A 9014-nucleotide genomic window follows, 5' to 3' on the forward strand; every position below is an offset into this window, starting at 1 on the left:
TTATGTACAGAGACCTCTAGATTAACCGTCATGTGTACGACCGCCTACCCGGGTAAGTTTCGCATCTTTATTCCAAAATATCTTTGTATTAGGAAGTCGTATCGACTTAAAATTTGAAAAATGCCTCAGAAAAGATGTTTTCTACCCATGAGCAAAAACTAAAAAAATACCAAAAATGTTTAAATATTGTTTTTAATAATTGCACTCAAAACTTGCGGTTTGGCCGGTTGGGGTGTTGGAGTTACAGCACAGTTTTGATTGAAAAAAATAGTGATAGGATTTTTAAATTCTAATTTTACTACGATATGTTATAAAACATTATTATAAACCTATAAGACAATTTTCATTCAAATGTAACAAGTAATTCAAAAGATATACGCTTTAACCACGAAATTCTTCCATACAAAATGTATGGCCTACATGGGTAGGCGGTTGTACGGATATGTAGCGTTTTTTGGCCGTAAACAAGACGGTTACTAAGATCCCAAGTGAATGAAAATGTCACTTTTTGGCTGTGTTTTCGATTGATATTTCGTGCACGATTTGACAAACGAAATAGTGTACGCTTTCTCGATCGGTTTCGGTGGAAAGCGAGCTAGAAACCGAGCTCAAAAACTGCTCGATTTTGTTGTGCGAGGGAACCCGGCAAACAATGCGAGGGTTGGTGAGGTACCTCTCGCTCTAATTTCTCTAGTCTAGTCTAGTTGCCTCGCTTCCTCCTATAGCGATTCTGTCGAACTGACCCGCACGACAAAATCGAGCAGTTTTGCAGCTCGGATTTTCAATCGCTTTCCGCCAAAAGCGATCGAAAAAACGAGCAGAAATGTCAGGGAAAACGCTTGGATTCCTATCGAAGAAATATTTCAATCCAAAAATTTCAGCGCTGAAACATTTGAAATATTTCATTTATAAATTTGCAACAAGTTTGAATGCAAAATATTTCACAGCCACGGGCTGTGAAATATATTTGCAGTTTGAGATAGAGAAGTTTTCGATCGCTTTGCGCAGCGGGGAGCTTTCACGTCCCTCACCACATCTCTCCTTCCTACCCCGCACGACAAAATCGAGCAGTTTTGTAGCTCGGATTTTCGATCGCTTTCCGCCAAAAACGATCGAAAAAGCGAGCAGAAATGTCAGGGAAAACGCTTGGATTCCGATCGAAGAAATATATCAATCCAAAAATTTCAGCGCTGAAACATTCGAAATATTTCATTTATAAATTTGCAACAATTTTGAATGCGAAATATTTCACAGCCATGCGCTGTGAAATATGTTTGCAGTGTGAGTTTGAAAAGTTTTCGATCGCTTTGCGCAGCGGGACCCCTCGCCTAAGATCGTCTGACGTCTTGCCTGACACCTTTCGTTGTGTTGGTGCTCTGCGGCTGCAGTCACTGTAGAAGTTAGGTTGTATGTGTAAAAAAACGTAAACAGTGTTGTTGGCTGATCAATTTTGGTAAGTTTTTTTAATAATTAAGTTGTTAATTTTACGTAAGTAAGTGCCATTTTAGCTAAAGTAAGTGGTAAAAGTCCTGCCCAATGTGTGCTGGCTCCGTCGGAAGCGTTACGTGCATGTACCGGCGTAGGAAAGTGGTGTGGTGAACAACACAGCACAAGACAGCGGGTAAGTGTTATCCAGCGATTATCATGATAAAGAAACATTATTTTAATAGAATATGGCCTCTTTTAACTTGCAGATACAATGCAGAAATGATATGGGCCTGCGGCAGGTGTTTGCGACTGTGCGCTGTGTATGATTGTGTATGATACGGTAAGTTGTAAGTGGGCCACGAAAGAAGAAGAAGATTGTTTGGTGAAGCTAGGGATTAGGATGCTAATCATGGTGTTTATTCCTTTTTTGCTGCCAATTTTCCTCTATTTTGGAACGTGGGCTTTCGAGGAACCATTTAAGAACATCCTGTTAAGAAGCTGTACGGTGACGAGTCGGGCTCTACCAGCACAACACGCTAGAGGCCCAGCTGGCACCGGGTGCCCCGATTGCGCCAGACGGTGTCGAGCGCGCTCGTTCAAAACGTTCGGGGCAGGAATTCAACCCTTCGGATCATTATCCTCTGCCTCACAATAGCTGCAGCAGCAACAGGACTGAACCGACCGCAGTACTGATTGCGGTAAAATTTCCTGGCAGGAGAAAAAATCCCACAAGTAAGTTCCTTCTAGATGCACTATCGCTACATCTAGATATGTTGTTTTATCTTCTCTCTAAAACAAATGTTTTATATTCCCTCAGGTGTATCGATTTCATCATGCCACCAACATGCCACTGAATAACCCCGGAAAGGCGACAAACACTCATCTCCAGTGGCAAATTGTTAACGTGAATCCACTTCCGCACATCTACACGACATTACATTAATAGTGTTATTGTGTTAATTGAAAAAAAACATGATGTTAACGAGTTAAGTTCAATCTTAAGTGCGCTTTAAGGCATAAATTGATATGCCTATTTTTAAGTAAAGTGTTTTGAAATGCGCGTGTGTGTGAAGGGGCGGAATAAGCGCTAATTTTGCCCCGTGGTCTTGAGGGGCCCCAAAAATGGAACCCACCCCCCGCTCGCAGGTTAAATTGCTACTCAATCCTTCTCTGGTCTAGAACATTTTCTCTGCTAGACGCTTTAACCAAGCCAACATTTGTGTGACTGCTTAGGGCCTCCATTAGTATGTGCGGCTTTTACACATCATTTAAGGTAAATAAATCTAGATTATATTCTCATAAATCACTACGCATTTTTAAAGGGAGAATAAACATGATGACATATATTTAGTTTGTTAGAAGGTTCCTATGCACGTTCACTAGTTGATTTTGTCTGGATGTTTGCGGACTGCATTTCGATTGCGCAAGTCGTTTTGCCTCATCTTGTGTTTTACAATCCCAACAGCAAGGATGCTGCCATCATTACATTGAATTAAGCTGGTACCAGATCCACCAACTTGTAGCGCACCATACTCGCGATGGGTAGGCCATGTCATACCCCTGGTACTGAACGATCCAGCCCTTAGTCGTTCGCAAGGACAGACAAAAGGAAGCTGTTCATGGTGTGTCAAATAATGTGTAGCAGATGGTAGAAGATGGGTACACTGGTGGACATAAAAATAGGAACTTTTTTCTGTGACCGAAAAACATAGTTCTTGTCGGAAATATTTGGTAGCCCTGAAAAGGACTGTTTAAGTGGTTGTTGGGAGGTGGTGTTGCGGTGTTCCACAGAGCGGAAACATATTCTAACGGTCAATGTGTTGACCGTTATTCGCTATCACTTCCTCACAGCGTAGGGCCATATCGCCGATGAGGTTACGGCATTCGCTTCTGCCTATGCGTTTCCACATAGCCTTGCAGCGTCTCCATAGCAAATCGGCAGAACGTGCATGCTTGTTCTTAAGCTGACGCTTGAGAGTTGACCACAGATTCTCAATCGGGTTGAGGTCTGGACTCAACGCAGGCCACGGTAGAACTTGCACATCCTCGTTTGCCAAAAAACATTTAACTAATCGCGATGTATGCTTTGAGTCGTTATCGTGCTGAAAGATGTAATGCTCTTCGTCTCCGAATTTTTGTCGGGCGTGTGGCAACATCTTACGACGTAGTATGTTTCTATACCCTTCCGAGTTCAGTGTCCCTTTGATACGGAACAAAGGACCCGGGCCGTGCCAGGAGAAGCAACCCCACACCATTACGTGGCTGCCTCCGTGCTTTTTTTTTTTTTTTTTTTTTTTTTGTTAACGAAGAGTGAGCATATTCCATCCCCCTCTCCGACTCACCCAACTCGGCCGGTACGCTTGTGGTGCGTATTACTTCATGCGGAGTCGTGTGTGCGGTTGCACCCTGGGTCACGACGCATCTTCTGCGGCGATCTGGTCCGATGATTCTGCTTATTACGCTGCTTTCCGTGGTGCAACGCGGTCCCTTTGGTCCTATCGCCCACACTTCGGGTGGGCAATGGGGGGTCTGCATCGTTGGTCACCACTCCAAGCACGTAAGGCAGTTCTCCTGAAACGAAATTTTGATAGAGAAAACAAGAAAAGGGAGAACGAGGTAGAAGAAAGCTGAAAATAGAGGAGAGAAGAGAAAAGGAAAGCTGGAAAGAAACGAAAAGAAAAAGATAAACGATTAGTAACTTCCCAGCTTACGGTGGCCCTTGTGGCGCGGGTTGTTGCCGTGCCGCAGGGCCTGAGGGACCACCATTTGCGTCCCTCGCCCGCCGTCTGGCCCGCCTGCGTCGCCTTGCCGTTGGTGGACGCTCAACATCCCATCTCGCTTGGAGAGTGGAGAAGATTGTCCTGGCGGCGGCGCGGACGGCCTCCCACGTATCGCTGCGGGCGCACATTTCCGAGACGATGTTATCCATTGTTACTCGGGAATGGCACATGATGGGTACAAATGGAATGGGGACATGATGGGTACCATAGATCATGAACCCGGTCTTTTGGTGGGCAAGTTCCAAACCGACTCCTTGCAGCCACCGCTCGATCCTCTCCAGGTTAGCCGTTGCTAATGCGCTGACCTGTTCCGTGGTCCTTCCCAGAAATGTGAAGGCCACGTCGTCAGCAAACCCGATGATGTCCGCTCGTAGTCCTTCGAGCGGCAAGCGGAGTAGGTCGTCGTACATGACGTTCCAAAGTGTTGGTCCTAAAACCGAACCCTGAGGAACGCCAGCAGATACAGTCCTCGACACTACTCCTTCATCCGTATCATAGTGGAGCGTTCGGCCAATGAAATAGTTCCGCAGCAACGCCTGCAAATAAGGCGGAGTGTTTTTACGCTGCAGAGCTTGGCCAATCGCTGTCCAGCTGCCTCCGTGCTTTAGGGTTTTTATAGTATTTTTTGGATGATACGCCTGTTTAGGAAGGCGCCAGACGTATTTAGTGCCGTCCGAACCATCCAGATTGATTCTGGACTCATCCGAAAAAATTATTTTGCTCGACCAAAAGATGGATGCAGCTAAATGCTCTTCGGCAAACCGATTGCGCGCTTCTACGTGGTGCGGCATTAGCTTACGAACCTTTCGTGGTTTCCGGGCACAGAACCCACCGGCGTGTAAACGGCGCGACACCGTTTTCGCCGAAACTTGCAATCTAAGTTCCTGCTTAATACGATTGTAAGTTTTGAAAGGGTCCGCCCTGATTATCTCAACCATCTGCGCGTCAACGTCAGCCGTTGTTTTTCGCGGATGACCTGTGGATTTACCCGTAGCCTCGCTACGAATGGCGTTGTCCACAAACGTCCGCGAACGGCCGAACGCCTTGCAGGTGGTTTTGATAGGCACGTTCTCACGATACAAACCCTGAATATGTTTCCGCTCCTCTGGAGTGCAGTGCTTTCCACGACCCATGATGAACTTGAGTAATTTTCAAATCGCAAACTTTCACCTTTACCACTGAATGAAGAATGAAGCGCAACACGGTTTGGATCTCTTTTTATACTACCGAAAAACGCTGCCGTTACTCAAAACTCAGATAAGTAGCGCACCACAAATGCGAGTATAAAAGGCAAACAAACAGCGATTGCAAATTCAGTACGCCTCGAACGTTAGGCGAAAGAACTCCGCAAGAGCCAAAGCCTCTCTAAACCATACTTACAACAACATACGCCTCGATCTGTTGGCGATAAGAGGCCAACGAACTCCGCAGAAGCCAAAGCCTCTCTAAACCATACTAACAACAACAACAACTGTTGGCGATTACACACCTATTGCACGCAAAAAAACACACAACAATTTTTTTTCCTATCTTTTTGTCCACCGGTGTACCTGCGGATGAGAGATTCCGTTTCTAACGTTTTATTATCAGTTGGTTACACGTTCAAACTGATGTGCACGGATGACGGCCCGATCCTGAGGGCTCACCGTTGAAAAAGGTGCTGTCAGCGTGTGATGTCCTCATTGAGGATCTTGACACGGAACCGAGAGTGGTCAGAGTGGTCAGGATACATACAGTGGCGGATTAAGGGTATCGGCGGTAGGACGAGTTGAGGCCCCCTGTAAATGGTAAATGGTGGTCCGGGAGGAGGGGGGGGGGGAGAGTGTTAGCGGCATTAAACTGGCTGTTGAGAGTTTGAACGCCGTCGGGGGGCTACGATCATCAGTCACAGGCTCTAAAATTGATTCGCCAGCCTCGGGGCCCCAACGTCCATCCTTCCGGGGGCCCTTGTCGCTGATACTCTGTCCATACGGCATACTATAGAAAGGCGATCTACGGCCCTTAATCGGCGGAGCCCCAGGCGACCGCCTAGTCCGCCTACCATTAGATCCGCCACTGGATACATAAAGGATGATAATATCATGCCCGTCATAGGTTTAAGCCTCATATAGATTGTCCCCTCGTAGTAAGGACTTACCAGCCAGGTGTGTGGTACTAAAAAAAGACGCTAAAGCTTGCATTGACTGGCATGACCAGGTAGATGGATACGGCAAATAGAAGAAGAAGAAACAGGAAAATGGAAAGCAGCAGTCTGTAGAAGCTTCGGTTGAGACCTGCTGTTAAAGAAGAGGGAAATGTCGTTGCATGTGGATGGAATGATGAGATTGTGGGTGGTTCGGGTGATGAATGGTTGGGAGCGGAGATGAATGAATTGGCGAAGCCAGTTTACCTCTTTCCATGCATTGTATGAGGAATCAATGAAAATAGTCAAATCGTATTGAATTATGGGTCAATTTTCGGGAATATCAGGAAAGAAAAAAATTGCGACATTTTTTAACACATTAATACATTATCTCATACGGCCGATAAAACCAGCTTACATCGGGACGAGATCAGTATTCAGTATTAGTAACTATCCCTTCACCTACGCTCGTTTGAAATTGGCTTCATAACCATTGATCGACATGGTGATCAAATGGCCACATCAGAAACGGCACGGAACGGCAACCACCAGCATAGCACAAATATTGCTTCAAAACCAGAATTGATCGGCTCTCGCATCGTCAAGGTCACAGGTAAAACAAAATACACTACATATATATGAACCAATCGCCAATTCTACAACTACAACCCTACCAAAAATAAGGAAATAAGAGGAAGGGGCCTGAAGGAAGAAAGGACAGGGGAAGGCACCGGGAGACAGAGTGTGTGTGGTCAAAATTTTTGGCCATTCAAATTTTGTCCACCAACACCGTTGCATTTCGGAGCTTATTTCTTGCCAGAAAGAGATAGCCATACACTTGACATACAGCTGTCTCGCTCATATGACACTTCCAAGGCTCGCAAACTCTTTATTGCGAGGGCTCTGGAGCAGTGAACTTGTATGGCGTGCGAGCCCTCGCGCGCCCTCGCAAATCGCTGTCACTTGCACTGCGGGTAGACTGAAAATCGCAGGCTAGTTTTTTGTGTGGTTTTGTATGGATTGTTTACATGATTTCAGCCTCCAACTGTCAAACTCCATACAAAAAACTGACTAGAATCGTGAAGGCCCCCAATGACTGGCCACGCAATTCCAGGTAATATAATAAAAGAGTGTTGTTGCTTCCCGCAACTGGAATAGTGCTCGTTCGAATGTTTTAATTTAAACAATGTGCGGTTTCTTATAACGTCGTGACTTGTATATTGCTCGTGATGTTACAAAAAAATCCGTACTGGTTCGAAAGAGACTTATGTTCTCCGCGGCCATCCCTTTTATAGATTTCTACTTTCTCCCGAAGACACTCTCTCTCTCTCTCTCTCTCTCTCTCTCTCTCTCTCTCGTCTTAATCCTGAAGAAAGGTCGTTTCCCTTCATTCCCTGTCTTTTTACCTACGGGGCTCCCTCTCGCGGACGGTATTATAACCTATACGGTATCTTGTTTGTTTACATTTTGTCGGACCGTTGTACTGTCACAACACTCCCCCCCGTGTTTTGACGTGTTAATACACGCTACCCGTCAAACATTGCGAGGGTTGCGAATGATATCATCTGCTCGAAATCTTATGGTATTTTAAATAATCTTTGATTTTTATTCATGGATAATTTTTTTTTTGCGGTAGTATTTGTCGAAAAGATCACTATTAAAATTTTTGTGGATTTTTTACAATAAAATGACAAAATTCAGGTGTTTAGTATGCTACAATTTGGACTGTTATACCTGCTCTTGGGGTGCTATAATTATAACTGCTAAAACTAGGAGTGAAAAAACTACCAAGGCTCGCAAGCTCTTTAATGTGAGGGCTCTGGGGCGGTGAACTTGTATGGCGTGCGAGCCCTCGCGTGCCCTCGCAAATCGCTGTCAATTGCATGGCGGGTAGTTTGGTCCGACCTCTATTTTTGCAATCTTAACTGCTGGTCTTTCTAATACAGGGTTTGACGAGCTGTCAATTCTGTTATAAAATCTGACAGATAGGCGAGATAATCGCGGTTCATGTATGGAACAATCCGAGGTCTGGTGACGATTGAATGTGCTAAGAAGAAATATTTTCTACCAATTTGCGAATTAAACTATTTATTTCACATAGTTTATGCAAATAAAAATGCAAAACTTGTTTCTCTACACGTTTTTTTCAAACAAATTTACAAGAAAAAGTAAAAACATTCGGTTCGCGCTACCGCGAAAATCTCAGCAATACCGAAGTTGGGTATCTCGGCGAAACAGCAGGCGCGATCGGAGGCGCGGAAGATTTGACAGCCCAACTGTTCTACAACTGTTATAAACAAGGCACGAATTTCGCGGTACCGCGACGATCTCGGTTCGTCTATTTCCAGCCTAACCTCACCATCAGGAGCTTGGTCTGCCCTAACTATTCGTCCTTTTGGCCAACTGCCCCGTGGTAAATTTTCATCGATAACCAGCACTAAATCGTCTACCTTTAAAGGATTGCATCTTGTAAACCATTTAATGCGCTTTTTTAACGTCGGCAGGTATGATTTGATCCATTTGTGCCAAAACAGATCCGCGTATTGTTGTGACGTTTCCCACGTGTTTTTAAGCGCGATCGCTGCATCATTAAATGCAGTGCAGGGTTTAACGCCCGCTGAGCTGCCTATTAGAAAATGGTTAGGAGTGTTCGATCTTACGATTTCGGATAATCTTTTCTTTCG

The sequence above is a fragment of the Anopheles gambiae genome, chromosome 3 (genome assembly GCF_943734735.2).
Source record: "Anopheles gambiae chromosome 3, idAnoGambNW_F1_1, whole genome shotgun sequence".
NCBI lineage: Eukaryota > Metazoa > Arthropoda > Insecta > Diptera > Culicidae > Anopheles > Anopheles gambiae.